At 41.5% G+C, this 22,378-nt stretch overlaps 2 long non-coding RNA genes across 2 annotated transcripts; both read right to left on the reverse strand.

Annotated features, from left to right (window-relative positions):
• Nucleotides 1–1,227: 1,227 nt before the first annotated feature.
• LOC114153669 (uncharacterized) lies at nt 1,228–2,030 on the reverse strand. Its single transcript, XR_003597376.1, has 3 exons — nt 1,797–2,030; nt 1,398–1,719; nt 1,228–1,318 (listed from the first exon to the last, which is right to left on the reverse strand). It is a non-coding gene; the product is annotated as an uncharacterized LOC114153669 (long non-coding RNA).
• Nucleotides 2,031–9,088: 7,058 nt separating this feature from the next.
• Nucleotides 9,089–14,408, reverse strand: LOC114153679 (uncharacterized). The gene is made up of 3 exons (XR_003597386.1): nt 14,323–14,408; nt 9,536–9,628; nt 9,089–9,373 (listed from the first exon to the last, which is right to left on the reverse strand). It is a non-coding gene; the product is annotated as an uncharacterized LOC114153679 (long non-coding RNA).
• Nucleotides 14,409–22,378: the final 7,970 nt, after the last annotated feature.

The raw sequence follows: 22,378 nt of genomic DNA on the forward strand, positions 1-22,378 counted from the left end.
GCAAAAATAAGACAGTAGAAATTTACCATTCATTTGTATTTCTGAGGTTGTCAGTGATCTATAGTTTTTCAATCTTATGATCCTTGATATTGCTATTCATGGCCCTTGTTAAACATACTTATAAAGCAGTTGATAGGTTCTCATCTTTATGTAAGTTTCATTTAATCAGAAACAAACAACAAAAATCCACAAAATGGAAATATTACAAAACATAAATTTGTTCAAATGTTGTTCAGTAACAAGTATTTGATTCCCAATGCATACATGACTTAATGGAAAAACCTTTTCTCCTAATCACACCAGGCTGGCCACACTATGTGCTCCATCTATCAAGAAATCACACTTTTCAAATCCCATGTGAAAACTTACTGAGTTGGAAAGAAGCCAGTTGTTGAACCTTGGATTAAGGAGAAGCAGTTTGGCTTTCATCCTGACCAGACAATCTTTGTGTTTTATGGCTCACACTCATGCATTTGCAGATGATGCAGTTCTGTTTGGGTCTTCAAGTCATGACCTTCAGAGTGAGCTGGAGTGGTTCAGAGCTGAGTATGAGGTGACACTAAGTGATTCATGATAGATGTTGTGGACGGACCTGACATTCAGGCAAGAGAGTGTAAACTCAAAAGGTCACTTTATGAATGTAGTGTATCAGTACTGTATGTATTCAGAAAGCATGAAACAATCAGTCTGTCACTCTGTGTTATGCACCTGATGAGTTGTTCCCTGAAAGATGTGTGGGAGAGCAAAGAGATGTTTCAGAAGTTTGACTACATCTACAGGTAATCAGAAACCACTTCACATAAATCTGGATTAGTTGAATGGTAGAGCAGCCAGAGGTGACAGGAATGTTGTATAGTAAAAGTTGTAATGAAATACTCAGCCAGCCAAAGTGCATAAAATTTAAACAAACTTGCAGAATGTTTTCAGTGGACGGAACACTTATGTTTGTAAAATTAGATATTGATTACAGTGCATCATAATCTTAATGCTGTGTCATATTTTGTAAGACTGATTATCACTTTGGCAGACAGGTTACATAAAATGGGTTAGAAGTCATTTTATTAAAACATTTAAATTAAACAGATCACCAGTTGAATTGAGGCTGTGTGCTCATTAGTCTGCACATAGATGCTTTACAATGATAAAGCATAAAGCATAATAAACTATTTGTCATGATGGGTGATAGCCGGGTTACCCACATGCAAGAACACACCAAGAGAAGCGATATGAAACAACAATAATATTTATTTTGGTGAAAGGAAGAGGGGTCAGGGGAAATAGTTCTGGAACCTGGGACTGGAGGAAACTGGTCATCAGACTGTATATGAGAAAAAGCGGAGTGAGACACGGGATGGGTCAAATGGAATAATTCTGAGAATCTTTCGTAGGACGCTTACTTGAATGCGGAGGTTAGTATTGTCAATGGTGGCGGCTGGAGAAGTGAGTTACCGTCGGAGAGCGAGCAGGTAAGCCTTGCAGCTGGAGAGCAGAGTGGGCTGACTTCCGAGCGGGGCTTCGACAGTTAGCTCCCGGAACATGAAACGCTGGCAGGCTCAGTCGGTGGCGAGGCACAGAGGATCCACGGGGAGGGACCAGGGAGGTAAGTGCACGGAGGAAGGCAACCGATTGGTAATACCAATGGCGTCGTGAGGAACACAAGGAAATCCAGGGGGGAGCGCTTGTCCACATCCAGGAGTCACAGGGCGATCACAAGGAAATCTGACGGGGAGAACACAAGGAGCGATCAGAACACAGGGAGCGATCATAGAAGGCTTCTTCCTAAGAAAAACGTCTACCAGTGAAGGCAAACACTCAGGCACTGGAGTGTCAGCTAGGCTGTCCTTATGAAGCACCTCCGCAGCTCTTGAAAATTAGACACAGGTGCGTCTACAGGTTGGCCGCCACACTTCTCCAGGGGCTCCGCTCACTGGTGACATCTGATGGCTGTTAAAGGAAACGCAGCTTCCCAGAAAAAACCCAGGACAGAAGAGGAAAAGAAAACAAAATAAAACAGGAAAAAGAACCCCAACCTAACACTATTTAAAATGAACTCTAATAGAGGAGGATGGCAAGGAGCAAACAGTTGACAGCTCTAAAGAAGGAGGCAACTGACAAAACCAAAAATGAATTGACTATAATTTTAGCTTAGGAAAAGAAATACAACAAAAAAATCCAACTTAAGGTAGACTTTAGTGACTTCTGAGCCAGTGTCCCAACATCTACAAGAATTTACTGTCAACATTTACAAAAGATAGCAGAAAGAAGATGCTATATACAAGCAAATATGGAACTTGACAAGATTTTTCTTTATTAAGACATTAGTAATGGGTCCAATAACATGACATTCTCACCAGAAAGACACACAGAATTGCTAGGAATACTGGCAATTTAATTCCAAAGAGACCCAATTACATCACACTCAGTGTTTTCTGATGGAAAAGTTGATAAAGCTGAAAGGGAGTGTGTGAGCTAAAAGGCCAACAAACCTGACTCACTTATAGTTCTGCCTGGAGGATTAGGTCAATCTTCCAGCAAACTATTGCGAGAAGTTTAAATGTTTGGATCAAGTTTTACTTAAAGGGAAATCTACCAAATATATAGGAAATGTGGGTATATTGCCAAGTTTGAAAAACTTAAAAAATATATTGTGGGATTCAGTTGATTAAAATCTGAATCCCAGTCTTTAACCAGCTGGGTTATAATTTGGGTTATTATAACTGACCTAACGCAGAAAATGTTTGAATTTATGTTGCTTAATCCCATTTTAAGTGGGATTGCTAATGTACCCCACAATTATGCCCAGCCCTGCATCTGTGACCAGAGTGGTCTTAGGGGGGAGCAAGCAACTCAAATACCAAAGGAAGCATCAAGCTGACAAAGCCAACAATTGTCTTTAAGAGTCACCAGTTGAGGGGCCCGGCTTGCTGTGCTGCTTTGGGTGGAGGCGATCTGTCTGCAGCGTCCTCCTCTTTGTCAGCATACAGCTGATTCCACGACGCTTCATAAAAGCCTACAACATACTTTTGTGTTTTGTGTTAAGTTTAAGAAAGAGCATGAGTTTTTAAAGGAGAACTATCAGGTGGAAGCTTTGCATCATTTTACAATGGTATTTCCTTATCAATGCATACCTGGAGTGTTGCCTTCATTCTTTCATGGAAATTTGAGCAATCCTTTAATCTCCATGGAAACCATTCAGCTGACCAAAATGCCTGGCTGGACTGAGTGCCACCTTCAAGGTGCAGCTCCTTCTTGGAGCTGCAGTTTCCAAGTGTCTGAGCTCCCACCTCAGAGAGCAGACCTCCTCCTCAACAACCCCACCCAGCTCCTTCAGACTAGCCAGCAGCAATTAGCTGAAACTGTGCATCTGTTGAACTCATTATAGGAGCTACTTCTTAGTTCAACACTAGTAAAACTGTTGTTAAAGGGTTAATAGAGAAGCCATGTTCTAATGACTTATGAAAGGCAGAGTTTCAGAAAGAGTAGGAGATTTTAAAGAGAAAGACCCAATTTCAAAGTGTTAAATTACAAAGTCAAATTTCTTTTTAGACATATTTAATATACTGTATATACAGTACAGACCAAAAGTTTGGACACACCTTCTAATTCAATGGGTTTTCTTTAATTTCATGACTATTTATAAGGCAAGAAATCCCACTTATTAACCTGACAGGGCACACCTATGAAGTGAAAACCATTTCAGGTGACTACCTCTTGAAGCTCATCAAGAAAATGCAGAGTGTGTGCAAAGCAGTAATCACAGCAAAAGGTTGCTACTTTGAAGAAACTAGAATATAAGGGGTATTTTCAGTTGTTTTACACTTTTTTGTTTGGTGCATATTTCCACAAGTGTTATTCATAGTTTTGGTGCCTTCAGTGTGAATCTACAATGTCAATAGTCATGAAAATAAAGGAAACTCATTGAATGTGTGTCCAAACTTTTCATCTGTACTATATATATATATATATATATATATATATATATATATATATCAGTGATGTGCGGTCAGGGAACATTGATAGAAAAATAATATATAATGATAAAATCATTTATATAGCTATTTTCACTTTGTGGTTTGTACTATAAAGTACCTATTTTTTATGTAGCTTAACAAATTCTGATTAGTTTTTCTTCAAAATTGCAGAATTTTCACATTTTCCCATTCAAATGCTTGGAAGCGCAGCTGGTGAGGCAGCAGCGACCTCAGCCTCATCTGGAATTGATCAACCTCTCACTAACCGCTCTGGCTGCCATTCTATGAGAGCATGTTCCTCCTGTCTGTATGCCGCCAATAAAATGGCTAAAAAACATTTAATATATTTATATTTATTTTGTATTCTGCCAACAAAGAACAATCCATTATTTTGCCATTAAGTGCTTAAAAAAACTTGTCTTGGCGTATAGCGCACTCATTTAATAAGCTTAAGATAAAGGAATTTACCAGTTACTATGGGATACTATCTCATTATAATGAGATTGTATCTCATTATTTTGAGCTAGTATGCCATTATTTTGAGATACTATCTCATTATAATGAGATAATTTATTTAATTGTTTTTACAGAGTGACAGAAACGGTCTTCCATACAAGTTTGACTGAGTTAACGGAATTATTTATTCTACGGTGGCAGCGCGGCTATGCATGACATGTAAATAATAGTCTTTTTGCCCTCCAGCACTGTCTGCATGCACAAAATTTCCTTATGTAAACAATAACATGCAGGGGATTTACAGTATATTTGTAAATAAGATTATGATTAAGTCAGTGCCTCACCAGCTCACCAGTACGGTGATGTTCACCAGCTATGAACATCACCGCACGTCACTGAGATATACAGTATATATATATATATATATATATAAATGTTTTAACAACTAAAAGAAACATAGCTGACTATGCTATGAAATGCCCTATGCCCCTTTAAGGTGACAGTCTGTTAAATCATTTCCATTAATAACAGAATATTGAACTGGTTACAGTACAGGTTTTTCAGAGCTGTTTTTATGTTAATTTACTATTAGAGATCAGTAGGATTTTTAGAATAATTTATTTTTCTTGTAATACAAGTGAAGAAGGAAAACAATAAGTCTGAAGTATAAAGAAAGATGCAAAATTGTGTGCTGAACATTTTCTATGAATGAAAGTAAAGAAAATGAGATAAATTTACATCAGAGGAAACAGCATGGGATTCATAACCTCAGTCTATAAGTATTGCCAGGTGAGTGGCTTAATATGTGGATACTGAGATTTGCTGGTACTAGCTGGACCCACAAAAAAAATTATGGAAGAAAGGAAGAAGCATAGTTTTATATTAAAAGGGCCAGCATTCAAAAAAACCAGAGATGCAATCAGGATGGCAGAGAGAAGAGAATCTCTGAAGGTAATGATGGTGATCAGAGGGCAGCAAGGTTTGTAAAATGTAGGAACGATGTCTGAGCGGAGAACAGGTGGCTACATCTCCCTTTGAAAGCCAAACCCTGTGGTCACCTGACTTCTACCTGGTAAATATGACTATTTATCACTGAGCAATAGATATGGAATACAAGTATTAAAGTCACTAAAGCTAATAATCCTTACACCAGCTATTGTGCTATTTGAACTGAACCTAAATATTTTCCTTGTCAATACTTTTACCAGATCATTTTAATCTGTGGTTGTCTTATACAAATGCCATAACATGATCCATTTATTCCATATTTAAATCAGTAATTTGGATTCTCAAGCATCATATTTCTGTCACTGCTCTCTTTTCTTGTTGTTTCCTGCATATCTCTCACTCACACACTTCTCCATCCTTCTATCCTCTTCCTCCTCCGCTCCCTGATGGCAGTATCCTACATACAAGCTGTAGTGATCCACTCATTTCCATATTTTCATTGGTTGATGTAGTAAAGGATTTGGGTGACGCAGAATGCTTTAAATTATAATCATGGATGAAGATATGATGTTTTACTTCATGGTTGAAGTGTTTTGATATGTCCTGAAGAAATGACATAATTTATTTTGGTGGGTTTTTTTTCTGAGGAATCAATGTGTTTAGACTACTCCTAATTTATCAAGATATGGTCATAGCTTCAGTTGGAAAAGCTTATCCTCTGAGTAGGGACTGTAAGGGTTCCTTTAATGAATCTATAGTGGCCATCTAATAATTTTAAGACTGAAGCTAGTCTGTCTCACCTGCCCTTACTTTCACCTCTCAATCATCTCTCATCTCCAGCTTCCCTTTTCTCATTAGTCTGAGCCACAGTGTCAGGAGTTTCTCAGGTTGAGAGTAAATGGTGGTAATATTCAGAGTGAAACTAAAACACACTTAACATCTTCTCCCCATATGCAGCAATTACGAATATAGTACATCATTCATGTTATCTTTCATTAATAGAAGCCCTCTCACCATTCTTTACTTCATCAGCTCTGAAAGGAGCTAAAGGAGAGGAAAAAGAGACATATTTCCAAACACAGAGCAAATATTGACTTCTCCTCACACTATAAAGCAAACAATTTTAATTGGATTGCTGTAGATTCAATTAAACGCTTACTGTTAATATATTTCTCTGTTAGTGTTCAAAAGGTTATTTCCCAGAAGTTGAATGTGCTGAGATTATGATATTGTGTTATCTTCACTGAAAAACAGAACTGATATTAAAAAGAAAAATGGCTCTATTTCATGGAGAAGTCAGGTCATGTGGTATTGAAATTTCTATGTTCTCATCTTTATTCTGCTCTCATGCTGCCTCTGAAAAGAGGTAATGTCATCTGTGTTTTCATGGCCACCATACATTATTTCCTTTTAGCAATCCTAAAAGGTGTTTCAAACTCAATAAGTGGTTCAATACATCACTGTGGTTGGAGGCAATGTTCCCTTTCAAATTTTATGGAAATTTAATTTTGTCTCCAAACCTTCAGGAGAAAAGTAGATGTGCATATGCTTAAAAGTCAACTGCTTTGAATGGGTGACTGGCATAGTGTGTATCACCAAGCAGCATTTTAAATTTTATTTTACAAGGGCAAACATAGGCTCAGACTCATTCCACTGCTGATATGACATAAAACAGCCCCTTTACTTTAAAGGTGCAGTTACATTTTAGAAACCTCCCCTTGGGCTGCCACCTTATGGTGGTGGAGGGGTTTGAGTGCCCCAATGATCCCAGGAGCTATGCTGTCTGGGGCTTTATGCCCCTGATAGGGTCACCCAAGGCAGATAGGTTCTAGATGAGGGACCAGACAAAACGCAGCCTGAAGACCCCTTTGATGGATGTGAACGTAGAATTTGGTGTTGCCTCGCCCGGACGTGGGTTACCAGGGCCCCACTCTGGAGCCAGGCCTGGAGGAGGGGCACAATGGCGAGCGCCTGGTTGACGGGCTTTTAACCATGGAGCTTGGCCGGGCTCAGCCCAAAGAGGAGACATGGGTCCCCCCTCCCATGGGCCCACCACCTGTGAGAGGGGTCAAAGGGGTCAGGTGGTGGCTGAGGGAGGGGACCCTGACAATCTGATCCTCGGTTGCACACTGAAAAAAATACCTCTTTGGATGAACATAAAAAAAATTATGGAAAGGATATCCACCTGATTACTTTGCTTGATTTCAGCACCATGTAATTGTGTTACTCCTATTGAAAGCAAATGTGTTAGGTCAACTTAATTTATTAAGATTATTCCAATGTAAAGCAATTGTGTTGGCTCAACTTGTTACTATGGTTATTCTATGGGTGATGCTAAATCAAACGTGTTGGCTCAACTTAATATATTGTGGTTATGCTTATTTAAATAAAATGAGTTGGCTCAACTTAATTTATTATGGTTATTCTAATTTAGACCAAATGTGTTGGCTCAACTTAAATTATGGTTATGCTATGGTTGATTCTAATTCAAACGTGTTGGCTCAATTTAATATATGACGGTTATTATAAGTTAAGTCAAATGAGTTGGCTCAACTTCATTCATTATGGTTATTGAAATTTAAATGAAATGTGTTGCCTAAACTTATGTTTTAAGGTTCATTTAACTCATTTAACATAGTTTGACCTAGTGTAATGTAATAGAGCCAGCCCAACTAATTTGCAATGTTTTGGACTAAATCATTGATTTTACTTGATTAAGATGAATGCAAATTTAGTTGAAACCACCTTATTTTACAGTGGTACCTTCACACTACTTGATGACATTGGTCCAACTCATGACAATTAAGTTAGCTCAACAAATATGCTTCATTCTGACAGAAAGCTATTTAATCGTGTGGAAATCCTTTCCATGTTTTAATTACGTTAATTCAAAGACATTTTTTTAAGTGTTAGTCAATCAAGTGTTTTAAGAAAGCACTGGGTGAAAGGGTAGAAAGTACACTCAACAATTAGAAAAGGTACAACAGAATTGTATTTTTGACATAGTTATACATTGTCTTTTTACACAGCACAAAACACAGCTGAGTTGGACATTGAAATAAAAAACAACAAAAAAAAGGTTACAGTTTTGATTTTCCAGCCAATTCTTCACAACATAAAACGTGCCAGTATATTTGCTAAACTTAGAGAACTGTAACAATTTAAATGTTTTCTACTGCAGACTTTAAACACTGATTTTCCATATGAAATTTCCCTCAACGTATCAAGTTTCTCAGCGGGACAGTTTTATATTGAGAACTTGTGCGTTCTTTGATAAGTTCTTTCCATCCATTTTCATAATTATTTTCTGTAGCACTTCAAAGGAATAGAATAGAATTCAACTTTATTGTCATTGCACTGTCACAAGTACAAGCAACAAGATGTAGTTTGCATCTATCCAGAAGTGCTCTACGAGATAAATATTTATTCACAGATGTACAAGACTATGCATGTATGGACTATAAGGGGTTATAGCAAGAGATATACTGTAGATATTGTGTATAAATATAAATATGGGAGCTATATGCACAGATTATACAGATTATACAGAATGTACAAGAATGTTAGGGAATGGATTATAGATAAATAATGGCAGATAAAATTTACAGGTTGTATGTGTGTGTGAAGAAAACAGTCTGTGATGTGTGAGGATAGTCCATGTGTTATTGCTGTATGAGAGGATAGGGGAGTACAGTCCTTATAGTTTATGTTTTATGTCAGGAGGCGTTCAAAAGCGTGACAGCTGTGGGAAAGAAGCTGTTCCGGTGCCTGGTGGTATGCTTGAGCTCTTGAGGGTAGCTCAAGTTTAGTGCGTAGATTAGCCCCAGCAGCATCACTATTGCAAACAATACACTCCCCAAGCTGTTCATAACCTCCACCCCCTCCAGGACAATCCCAACATCCAGATGAGCATCGGCAGCCTCCGCACCCTCTGGTCGAATGACAAAGATTCCGAGGAAAGTCTCGGCTATGGCTATTTCTGCACCTCCATCAACGTCCTATGGGAGTTAGGGTAGGGTATTGGGGGGGAGAGAATTCACATGTAATTAAATAAATAATTAACACTGACACTGATTGAGTGACTCATGGACCTTAGTTGTTTAAAGTATTTTACCAACTCTTATAACCTCTATTGTAAACACAAAGAGAATTTAACATACCATGTACTCTTTCACCAGCTTCTCTGGATCTTCATTTAGGTACACACACAGACCTTTGAGGATTCACTCTCGTCTGACTTCAGCAGTGTCCTCCTAAATATGCAGATCAAAAAACAATGAGAACAATCTCAAAACTCCAGCAGTATAGGTTCCACAAAGCTTATGTTTCCTGCAAGAAGTACCCAAAGGATTGCAAACCTCAAAATCATCTATGTATAAACGTAACAAAAGCCTCATCTCATCACCTGGCAGAAAACTGTTTGCTGGAAGTGTGAACCATCCTGAGGAGAACTGTAGGTATGATGTTCACCACTCACCCTTTTACTCTGCTGAATGCTATGGTTTTCATTTGCCTTGTCCACAACATCTTTTTTTAATATCTGCTGCAAAGACTTCAGTATAGGCCATCCATCCATCCATCCATCTTCTTCCGCTTATCCGAGGTCGGGTCGCGGGGGTAGCAGCTTCAGAAGGGAGGCCCAGACTTCCCTCTCCCCAGCCACTTCTTCCAGCTCCTCCGGGGGAATCCCGAGGCGTTCCCAGGCCAGCCGAGAGACATAGTCCCTCCAGCGTGTCCTGGGTCTTCCCCGGGGCCTCCTCCCGGTGGGACGTGCCCGGAACACCTCACCAGGGAGGCGTCCAGGAGGCATCCTGACCAGATGCCCAAGCCACCTCAACTGGCTCCTCTCGATGTGAAGGAGCAGCGGCTCTACTCTGAGTCCCTCCCGGATGACTGAGCTTCTCACCCTATCTCTAAGGGAGAGCCCAGCCACCCTACGGAGAAAACCCATTTCGGCCGCTTGTATCCGCGATCTCGTTCTTTCGGTCATGACCCAAAGCTCATGACCATAGATGAGGGTGGGAACGTAGATCGACCGGTAAATCGAGAGCTTCGCTTTTTGGCTCAGCTCTCTCTTCACCACGACGGACCGGTACAGCGCCCGCTTGACAGCAGACGCTGCGCCAATCCGCCTGTCGATCTCCCGCTCCCTTCTTCCCCCATTCGTGAACAAGATCCCGAGATACTTAAACTCCTCCACTTGGGGCAGGACACCCCCCCTGACCCGGAGAAGGCACTCTACCCTTTTCCGGCTCAAGACCATGGCCTCGGATTTGGAGGCACTGATCCCCATCCCGGCCGCTTCACACTCGGCTGCGAACCGATCCAGCGAGAGCTGCAGATCACGATCTGATGAAGCCAAAAGGACCACATCGTCTGCGAAAAGCAGAGATGAGATCCTGAGGCCACCAAATCGGATCCCCTCAACACCTTGGCTGCGCCTAGAAATTCTGTCCATGAAAGTGATGAACAGAATCGGTGACAAAGGGCAGCCCTGGCGGAGTCCAACTCTCACCGGAAACGAGCCCGACTTACTGCCGGCAATGCGGACCAGACTCTGCCACCGGTCATACAGGGACCTGACAGCCCGTATCAAAGGGCCCGGTACCCCATACTCCCGGAGAACCCCCCACAGGGCTCCCCGAGGGACACGGTCGAACGCCTTCTCCAAGTCCACAAAACACATGTAGACTGGTTGGGCGAACTCCCATGCACCCTCCAGGACCCTGCTGAGGGTGTAGAGCTGGTCCAGTGTTCCACGACCAGGACGAAAACCACACTGCTCTTCCTGAATCCGAGGTTCGACTATCCGACGGACCCTCCTCTCCAGGACCCCTGAATAGACCTTGCCAGGGAGGCTTAAGAGTGTGACCCCTCTATAATTGGAGCACACCCTCCGGTCCCCCTTTTTGAACAGGGGGACCACCACCCCAGTCTGCCAATCCAGGGGAACTGCCCCCGATGTCCATGCGATATTGCAGAGTCGCGTCAACCAACACAACCCTACAACATCCAGAGCCTTAAGGAACTCCGGGCGGATCTCATCCACCCCCGGGGCCTTGCCACCGCGGAGCTTTTTAACCACCTCGGCGACCTCGCCCCCAGAGATTGGAGAGCCCAACCCAGAGTCCCCAGGCTCCGCTTCCTCAGTGGAAGGCATGTTGGTGGGATTGAGGAGGTCTTCGAAGTACTCTGCCCACCGGCCCACAACGTCCCGAGTAGAGGTCAGCAGCACACCATCCCCACTATAAACAGTGTTGGTGCTGCACCGCTTCCCCCCCCTGAGACGCCGGATGGTGGACCAGAATCGCCTCGAAGCCGTGCGGAAGTCTTTCTCCATGGCCTCTCCAAACTCCTCCCACACCCGAGTTTTTGCCTCAGCAACCGCCCGAGCCGCATGCCGCTTCGCCCGCCGGTACCCATCAGCTGCTTCCGGAGTCCCACAGGCCAAAAAGGCTCGATAGGACTCCTTCTTCAGCCTGACGGCATCCCTCACCGAAGGTGTCCACCAACGGGTTCGAGGGTTGCCGCCGCGACAGGCACCGACAACCTTGCGGCCACAGCTCCGATCGGCCGCCTCGACAATGGAGGCACGGAACACGGTCCACTCAGACTCCATGTCCCCCACCTCCCCCGGGACGTGTTCGAAGTTTTGCCGGAGATGGGAGTTAAAGCTCCGTCTCACAGGGGATTCCGCCAGACGTTCCCAGCAGACCCTCACAACACGTTTGGGCCTGCCAGGTCTGACCGGCTTTCGCCCCCGCCACCGGAGCCAACTCACCACCAGGTAGTGGTCAGTGGACAGCTCCGCACCTCTCTTCACCCGAGTGTCCAAGACATACGGCCGCAGATCCGATGAAACGATGACAAAGTCGATCATCGAACTGCGGCCTAGGGTGTCCTGGTGCCAAGTGCACATATGGACACCCTTATGCTTGAACATGGTGTTCGTTATGGACAATCCATGGCGAGCACAGAAGTCCAGCAACAGAACACCGCTCGAGTTCAGGTCGGGTGGGCCGTTCCTCCCAACCACGCCCCTCCAGGTCTCACTGTCGTTGCCCACGTGAGCGTTGAAGTCCCCCAGCAGAACAAGGGAGTCCCCAGGAGGAGCACTCTCCAGTACCCCCTCTAAGGACTCCAAAAAGGGTGGGTAATCTGAACTGTCGTTCGGCCCGTAAGCACAAACGACAGTCAGAACCCGTCCCCCCACCCGTAGGCGGAGGGATCCTACCCTCTCGTTCACCGGGGTAAACCCCAACGTACAGGCGCCGAGATGGGGAGCAACAAGTATGCCCACTCCTGCCCGACGTCTCTCTCCCTGGGCAACTCCAGAGTGGAAGTATGTCCAGCCCCTCTCAAGGAGACTGGTTCCAGAACCAGAGCCATGCGTCGAGGTGAGACCGACTATTTCTAGCCGGAACCTCTCGACCTCACGCACTAGCTCCGGCTCCTTCCCCACCAGAGAGGTGACATTCCACGTCCCAAGAGCCAGTTTCTGCAACCGAGGATCGGACCGCCAGGGTCCCCTCCCTTGGCCGCCACCCATCACACAGTGCACCCGACCCCTTTGGCCCCTCCCACGGGTGGTGGGCCCATGGGAGGGGGGGCCCATGTTTCCTCTTCGGGCTGAGCCCGGCCGGGCTCCATGGGTAAAAGCCCGGCCACCAGACGCTCGCCATCGTGCCCCCCCTCCAGGCCTGGCTCCAGAGTGGGGCCCCGGTGACCCGCGTCCGGGCGAGGGAACACCAAGTCCAAGGTTTTCCTTCATCATTGGGGTCTTCGGGCTGCACTTTGTCTGGTCCCTCACCTAGGACCTGTCTGCCTTGGGTGACCCTACCAGGGGCATGAAGCCCCAGACAGCATAGCTCCTAGGATCATTGGGGCACTCAAACCCCTCCACCACGATAAGGTGGCAGCCCATGGAGGAGTTCAGTATAGGCACATACTGAAAACTTTTGTTTTCATTGGCATCAAGAACATATTCAATGGGTTCTACAACATTCAAGCTTTCCTTATAATACTTGCTGCGGAGATAAGTTGAGCTTAGGGGAGCCCCCTTCTCTATGGCTTTGAACAATGCGTTAGAAGTGAAGAGAGCAGTGGCTACTTCTGTTACTACAGACCTATCAGATGTTAGTCTATGTTTCTTAAATACCCCTTCAAGAATGTCAATTGATAGGGGGAATGTTACTGAACTCAAGTAGTGCTGTTCCTCTAAAAGCTCGTCAATTTGTTTGCTTACCACATGTGCACAATGTTCCAACTTCAGCAATGCTGCTGCAAAGTTCTTCTCTATTACTTCAGGCAACTTACTGGTTATATCAGTGGTAGAGCACGCACTGTCAGCTTCAACAGAAGAGTCATCTTGACTACATGCATCCTCAGAATTATGAGAGGATTGTTTGGAAACTTTAGCATTCCTAACTATATCTGGCTTGAAATTTTTCAACGTATATTGACTGTGTTTTCTGTTCTTGTGAGAATGACATGTTCCAAATTTGTTGCAAAATTACAGTCCCCAAACATACAACTGACTGTTTCATGACTTTTCAAATGCCTGTTAATGTGTGAAAAATAGTCCTTCACTGTAGGAAGATTACTACATGGGCACAAATTACAACTGTATGTTGACAATTCTTGTAGCTCCTGAGTGTTTTGTTTTTGATGGACTCTACTTAAATGAATATGCAAAGCATTCCATGTCTTAAAAGTACATGGACAGATGTGTGGGCATGGGTAACGTCGCATATGCCGGTGTTGAAGTCTAAAATGTTTTAGCAGGTCATATCTACGAGACAGAGAGAGACTACACTCCTTACATTTCCACATCCCCATGCAAATAAAGACAAATAAAACAGACTGGCCAAATACAAGTTTAGCTGAACCCTAGCTTCATAAGCGCTCCAACACTACATTCAGTCACTTTAGATCTGGAAAAACTTACTATTAGCCGCTGAAATCTAGAACTTGATAGCTGATGACCCCCTTCACCAGTACTTAAGCAGGTGGATAACAGACAGGTGACGTTCTGAAAGAGATCAAATAAATTGTCAGCCATTAAAATATGCAATTCATACTGAGCGGAGTTGTATCTTTTAGTACAAGTCCCTTGAATGCCTCATGAATATAACCACTGGACACATGCAAGCGCGTATGTGCAGAACAGTGGTGAATTGAACATGGTAGAAAGCAATAGTAACATAGGTCAAAATGAGCACATACAATCAAAACAAAAAACCTCAACATTTCAAAATTAAACCAATGAACTTCAATATTGCTTCTGAGTTACAATTATTTGGGAAATAAAGAAAACAAATAAGAGTACAATAAAAAAACAAGACATCTTTAGAGCAGAGGAATATGCATTTAAAAAAAAGAAAGCTCAAGTCTCTTCATGGAGTAGTAGGAATAATGGATAATCCGCTGAGAGTTTTAGCCTGAAAAAAATATACTAGAAATCCATAGCTAACAGGTATATTTAGGCACATTTAACATTGCTGTATTTAGGCACATTGCTGTGAAAGCAAAGGTTTCTGCAGGTTTCACCGATTGAAATATAATAATTTTTATTACCCTAATAAATTAAGAATCTGTATCATGATAGAAAGGTACCAAAGTGTGTGTATCCAACGTCCACTCTACATTTACCTCCATAGTAACATTACTGAAATAAAATTAAAATAGACTGGTGTTAGACCCCTGTGTTTAAAATCCACTAAACCTCCAGGGAGCTTTAGTCACCTCAGGAGGAGCAAAACTGTGACATTTCTGGGGTCCATTTGTGTCTCTGGCAGCAGCTTTGTGACCCTTACACTGCATATGGATCTCTGCAGACTTTTTTCGCACAGAATGCACCTAACATGGTGAGGCAATAAATGTAAACATACCAATGTTTACATTGGTATGTTTACAAAAATCTATCTGCCTTAACCTAACCGACTTAATCTACAAAACTTGAAATAATGTAACACAAGTATGGAACAAGTAGAAAATGGTGCAAATGGTAGAGAAACGCTAGAGAATTGCCAGCTAATCATCACTTCATGTGATGTTAGCACATGCTAGTCACTGACTTGAGTATATCAATTACATAGACACGTGACAAAACATAGCAAAATATTATTTTTCTAAAGTCTGATGATTTTAATTTACATGTTTTTATTTGGACTTAGGCGGATGAAAATAGATTAAATCTTACCTTTTTCAAATTAAGTAGATGCTAGTGATGGGCTATCTGGAGCCAGGCTTCAAGGCTTGTACCGAGTAATAAGGGGGCGTGTCCCATGCTTGTGTCGTCTTGTTGAAAACCACGTGACTGGCAACAAACGAGGCCTCGCATTGCATGGGTCACGTGACTGCTTCATTTTGCGTGTCGGTTTTCAAAATAAAGGATGGCATCAGAGGAGTATTTGTCTTCAGCAGTGGCCGAAATAAAAGGAACCTTTAATAGTTCATGTGCATTAATGATTTTGATGATGGCACTCATCAAAATGTAATGTTTGTTATTGATTTTCTCAATTGTTGATTAAGGTGTATTTTATGACATTATATTTGTGTGTTTTTTATTATGTAAAGCACTTTGAAACTGCAAATATTGCTGAAATGTGCTGCACAAATAAATTTGATTGAAAAGGAGCCATATGCACAATGCTGTCAGGAAAACGTAGTCTTCTCATAACTGCCGCTGGATTTTCCCGGCACCCAAAATGATTATCTCGCGTAATCTCGTGTGATTTCCCATAATCTCGCGCGTGATCTCTTGTGATCTCACTTGTTATCTTCAGCACACTATCAGTCTGACTATAATGAATCACGTTATCTCAACATGATTTAATTTCATAAACGTTAAGTTGTTGAATGTCTTGTTTATCCAACATGATTTTATCACGATTTCGTTTCAAACGTAAATTATTGTGTTAGAGGTACATGATATTCTTTTGTTAATGTAATAAGCCCCGAAGTAAATTTTTTTCGGCGGCAGATCAATCTGACTAAATTGAATCACGTCATCTCAATTTGAATACATTTTATTCGAGTTGAGAGAAAAAAAAGAACGATTGTCTCGCATGGTCTCCTGTGATATCCCGTGATTTCCCTTAATCTCGGGTGAACTCGCGTGATGTCCCGTGATCTCACTCGTCCTCTTCAGCACAGGATCAGTCTGACTATAATGAATCATGTTATCTCAACATGATTCAATTTCATAAACGTGAAGTTGTTGAATATCTTGTTTATCCAACATTATTGTATCACGTTTTTGTTTGAAACATGAAATTATTTAGTTAAAAGTACATGATATTCTTTTATTAATCTAATAACCCCCTAAGTTCATTTTTTACAGTGCAGAAGCTGGCTCTTGAGACGTGGAAAGTCACCTCTCTGGTGGGTAAGGAGCCGGAGTCAGTGTGTGAGGTTGAGAGGTTCCGGCTAGAAATAGTCGGCCTCACCTGAACGCATGGCTCTGGTTCTGGAGCCAGCCTCCTTGAGAGAGAGTGGACATACTTCCACTCTTGAGTTGCTCATGGTGAGAGGCTCTGGGCAGGAGTGGGCTTACTTGTTGCCCCCCATCTCGGCGCCTGTACGTTGGGGTTTACCCCGGTGAACGAGAGGGTAGCCTCCCTCATCTTTAGAACAGTCAGAACCCATTCACCCCACCTACGGGGGGGGACGGATTTTTAGTTTGGAACAAATTTTGTAGTTTGAAAAACTTGTTCGAAGTTTTAAGTAAAACTAAAAATCATGTCTTATAAACTCATACATTTCATTGCAATTCAACTATAATGGAAGTCAAACAACTAAAATGAGATTGTCATGATACAGATCTGGTTCTGGAACCAGTGTAGTAAACCAGTCATGGACAGTAAACCAATCTAAATCTGTGGTTATGGACAAAGTAAAATAAACATAATTATAGACATATCAATCAAAAGCAATATACCGTTTATATTGAGAGGAAAAAATGTAAAACGCTTGGGAAATACCAAACTCTCAATGTAGAAATCTAGAAGTGGTCTAATGGTCATGACCTGAGTGGTGTCAGAGTAGCTCCAACAGTTTCCAGGACAACCTCTAGCATTTCTGAAACTGCACAGGTAACAAGGTAACCTGATAGTGATGCATAGTGATTTTAAGTGCATTCTATCAAAGCAGTAATGCTGCAATAACCACAGAGTGGATATTTGCTATTTTAAACGTTTTGAACATCATAATGAGATAAGTAGTTTATATAATGAGTAGGGAGGAAGATTTTAATAAATCAGAACAAGTGAGAGTATTACACTATTATGCTAACATGTCAATTACATTACCTCAAATGTCTTCCCATGGGCAAAAACATAATTCAATAAATAGTCTTAAATTAGAAACATGGTATGTGTAACACATCACTGCTTATGATACTAAGCCCTGCAGTGTGAATAAAGCAGTTATTATCCCATCAAATTGTATTGGCAGCTAAAAAATGTTACGTTAAACCTGCCAAGGGACTGAGATGACTCATAGCGAGCCTTGATGTCGGTAGGTTCATTATTCTGATCTGTTAGTATTTCAGTGATGTGGGAGTGAGCCTGCATTTGATGCTGAGGAGCTGTGACTGATGAGGCGACTATAAGGCAGGTGATCACTATGGAAGGTAGCGTCCCTGTCAACAGATGGCAGAGACACACACATGCAAACACACCAACACAAACAACAGTCAGGTAAAGCAGTCAGTGTAGTCTCTGTTTCATTATCATTTAGTGAACAGAGTTTTCCCACTGCTTGTTTTGAATGCTACCTCAAAATCGAGCTCCAGTTACACTCAGCAATGACTTTCCTGAGATGAACATTTAACATCACAGATTACAGATTGTTAAATGTTTCTACAATATTGGGCATGTATATCAAGTTTTATTCAAAGTTTATCAAACTTTATTTTAAACCTACATACTGCATGATGGCTTATATTATTGTGCAAGAGTTTCTTGATGGAAAACAACTTAAACCAGTTCAGTGTACTTTACAAACCCAGTTCCAAGTTAAACAAACATAATCTGGAGGCAGTTTAAAAGTCTGTCACTTTAACAAAGCTTGCAACGTTGTAAAAATGTGCCACGCGTGAACTGATTTCAGCATTATAAAATATTTCTTTTAAAGGTTTCCCTCCAGTAGAAGGATAACTAGTCCTGAATAAGCTGAAGACAATAAAAGCTATGCTAAAATTAAATTATTTTTAAATAACTAGATCTGATGACAAATTAGTATAATAAGATAAAACAAGTAGTTCACCAAATAAACTTCTAGGTGTTGGAAAACAGCTCTGACTGCAGTCAGAAATAGAAGCAGCCATTCCACTCATATGGCAGCATTTGAATTGAAGGAGGTGACATTTGATCACTAAGTCCCACAGAACGTTGTGTCATGACTGTAGTTGTGCGCCTTATTGCTTTTTTCTTTTTCTTCTTCTTTTTCTTTTTTTTACAAAGAAAAGTTCCTTTATTTTTCTATTGGAGGAATTGAATATATCCAGGTCCTCAAAATGCCCTGATTGACTTTGAGGACTGGTGTTCTAACTATTTGTGCTACCTATCAATCCGTCTTATCTTGTGGTGATGTGCATTTCGGTATTGTATCACCTACTGTTTACTCAGCAAATTTCTTATCTTTACATCCTTTGGTCAAAAATTAAGATAAGCTTTATCATTAAGCTGTTGTATTACCTTATGTTTTAAATTTACATGACAGGCAGCTTGTAACTATATTTGTAAATGGCTTTAGTTTGAAATCTGCAATGTCGTTACTATCCTGTGTACTGTAACCAAGTCATTGTTTGGCGTCAATCAGGATAAAATACATTGTTTTTGTGGGCTATTTTGTCCCTATACTTTTAAATATTTTAGTTTAACAACACTCTTTTATTTATTAAATGGTGCTAAATAGAGCATGTTGGTAAGTAATGCACCATTAACGAACCTAGAAGGTGCACAAAGACAAAAATGAATGAACTCCAACAATCATCAGGGTGTTTTTTTAAAGCAAATTCTATTATATTATATTCAATTATATCAAAATTGCCGCTAGGTTCATGCTTTCGTTTTGATCTTTGTATTTGATCATTGAAGCCAAGCATTTCTGTTTGTTTGTATTTCTTCCCTGTCTTCTCAACACCCAGCTGGTCAAGGCAGATGGCAGCTCATACTGATCCTGGTTCTGCTGGAGGTTTGTTCCTGTTAAAAGGGAGTCGTTTCTCACCATCATCATCATCATCATCATCATCATCATCATGTGTTTGCTCAAGTTGTTGGATTGGACTAAACAGTTGATGCACTCCATAATCCTTTTGAGAAAACAATTCTACTAATCCTGCGACAGACTGGCGACCTGTCCAGGGTGACCCCGCCTCTCGCCCGGAACGTTAACTGGAGATAGGAACCAGCACCCCTCCTGATCCCTCTATGGGACAAGGGTGTAAGAAAATGGATGGATGGATGGAATTCTACTAATCCTTTGAATCTGTAAATGAACTCAGTTGATATATTGACTGGTAAAGTTCATTTTCAAAGATTGTGTTAATTTAAGTTGTGATTACAATGAAATAGTTTGTACTGGATTAAATGTAATTGATTTTACTTTGATTATGGCTTGGTGCTGTAAATGACAGTGTGAAGGGCAGAAAGGAGTTGTAGTGTAACGACCTATGATTGGTCAGTGAGTCTTGAAAAGTGCTATAAAAATTCAATCAATTTATCATTTAGTAAAAAAATAAAACTCCCAACATGTAGTTATTTGATGTAAATGTTATGAGCTCCAATGCTGCAAATTTTCAGTGGCCTATATATGGAAAACCAAAACTGACATAGTTAAAAAAAAAATCAGAACTATACAAATGACCCTATAAATAAATCAACACACTTGAAATGGACCAATTCATTAAAAAAGACAAGAACTGCGGCACTGCAGGGGTTGGGGTAGAGCAAAACCCATGTATGGAGGCCTTAGTTTTCGACTCAGCTGTCACAGGTTCGAGTCCCGGCCTGATGACCTGTGCTGCATGTCTTCCTCCTCCCTCATTACCCACTTTCCCAGTCTGACCACTCTTAAATAAAGGACACTAGAGCCAATAAAATGAGAGAATTTTACCTCATGTTTAATAATATAATTGACCTTCATATTTATTTTTCAGCTTAGCTCCAGTACATTATTTGCTTATGCACATAATACCAATTTTATTGTTTTTAAAATGATTATTTTCTTCCCTTTATTTATAGATACATTTATATCTGTTTATTTTTTCTATCAAACTGTTTTTTTACATGCGTTCCTTTGACATTTTTCTGTCTCCTGTTTTTACTTTATCATATGCATTATGCAAATGAGGAGGGACCTGGACATAAAACTGAAGGAGGTAACTTTTTTTAAGTTGTTTTTTATATATTTGTTAAAACTTTCACCATGTCGTGACAGTATTATGTGAGACAGATAATCTGTGAAAAGATCAATCTCCTTCAACTCCTCCATGAGTTATTATTCCTGTCTGCAGAAATCCCAGCCGAACACATCCAATCAGAACCAGTAGGAGGGTCTCAGCGCTGTCAATCAACTTCATGTACTCACTGTTATCAGTGGCTATGCTAATTAGTCTCAAACATAACAGGATCTACTGATGGGGAAAAAAGCTGTAGCGGTAGCAGAGAGCATCAGGGTGGAGGTGTGTGGGAGGATCATGAGCAGTTCTATACAAGTGTGATTGACTGCAGTTAGATTCGCCTCCAGGCTCTGAGTGTTTGCTTCTATTTAGCACTGGGAGTAAGCGGAGTTTTCATAGAGTTTTTTCACAGATTACCTGGCATTCTGCCATGACACAATGACAATTCAATCTGGAGAGACTCAGATAGAGAAAAAACGGTGAGTAACAGGGTTTATTGACAAGAATGAAGTTCTTTAGCGCTCGGACCTTGGTGGAAGAGTGTGTGTTGTGAAATGCAATGAGCTTGGATGAGCATTGCTTAGAGATGTCTTCACCCTGGGCCCGTTCACTGGTGGTGGAGAAGGATAAAGCCCTGAAGAGCCAAGAGCATGGAGGTGGAGAAGTGCTGGAGGTGCATTGAGCACGGCTGCAGAGTGGGTGCCACCATGGATGAATTCATCCTTACCAGGCATCCTTAAACGGGGCATGGTCAGATGCTGATAGGCTGACAGCAGATGATGCAGGTGAGGCTGAAGAGCCTTCCAGTTTGAATTTACGCCAAGGCTTCATTTTCAACACATGTCAAAAATATGTGTAACCGGGTGGTGTATTATTTGAGAACAGTGTTTACATGAAATGGCTGTAAATTCCCACCCATTTTGGGCCCTTGAATACATCAATGCCCCACTTCCCCACCTTCACTTCCGTTTCACAGCATTGTCGGGCTCATTAGTGTATATAGGCACTGGGTGTGTCCGGCAAGCTATGAGAGTCAGGTCCATTGTGGGGTGCTGTTGGATCTTGTTTGGAAGAGTTCTGGCGCCGTGCTCGTCGGGCTGCTGCGCCAGGATTTGGATCTTGGGATATTTGTGCTGCTGGAGGCATTTCAGTGGCGTTTTACTGCAGCATCTGAATGTACCCATTTGTGTGGCTGATTAAGATTGCTGCTGTTGCATATTATTCTCTCACCAAGGTGCATTATTTCAGATGATCTCGATTAATTTGCTAATAGGTCGTCCTCTAGAGCTGGAGTTGTAGCACAAGCCCTACAGAACCAGAACGACAGTTCATATTTCTTTTTTTTTATTTTATGAATTAGCTGATTGGGCACAGCTTTATAGGACTGGGTTGATGCAATGTGAGATTTGCTTTTCTTTCATAATTTAACATTATTTTGTATCATTAATTTGATTTGCTACTAATTTGGTTTGCAGTTGTTTTTGTTTAAGTCTGGTGCTGTCCTGGGTTCCTGTGCTTTATTGGGTTTTAAATTAGAATAACAAAGTCTATTTTTAATAATGTTAAAGAATGTATAAATAAAATATATTTTCTATAC

The sequence above is a fragment of the Xiphophorus couchianus genome, chromosome 11 (assembly GCF_001444195.1).
Source record: "Xiphophorus couchianus chromosome 11, X_couchianus-1.0, whole genome shotgun sequence".
Taxonomy (NCBI): Eukaryota; Metazoa; Chordata; class Actinopteri; order Cyprinodontiformes; family Poeciliidae; genus Xiphophorus; species Xiphophorus couchianus.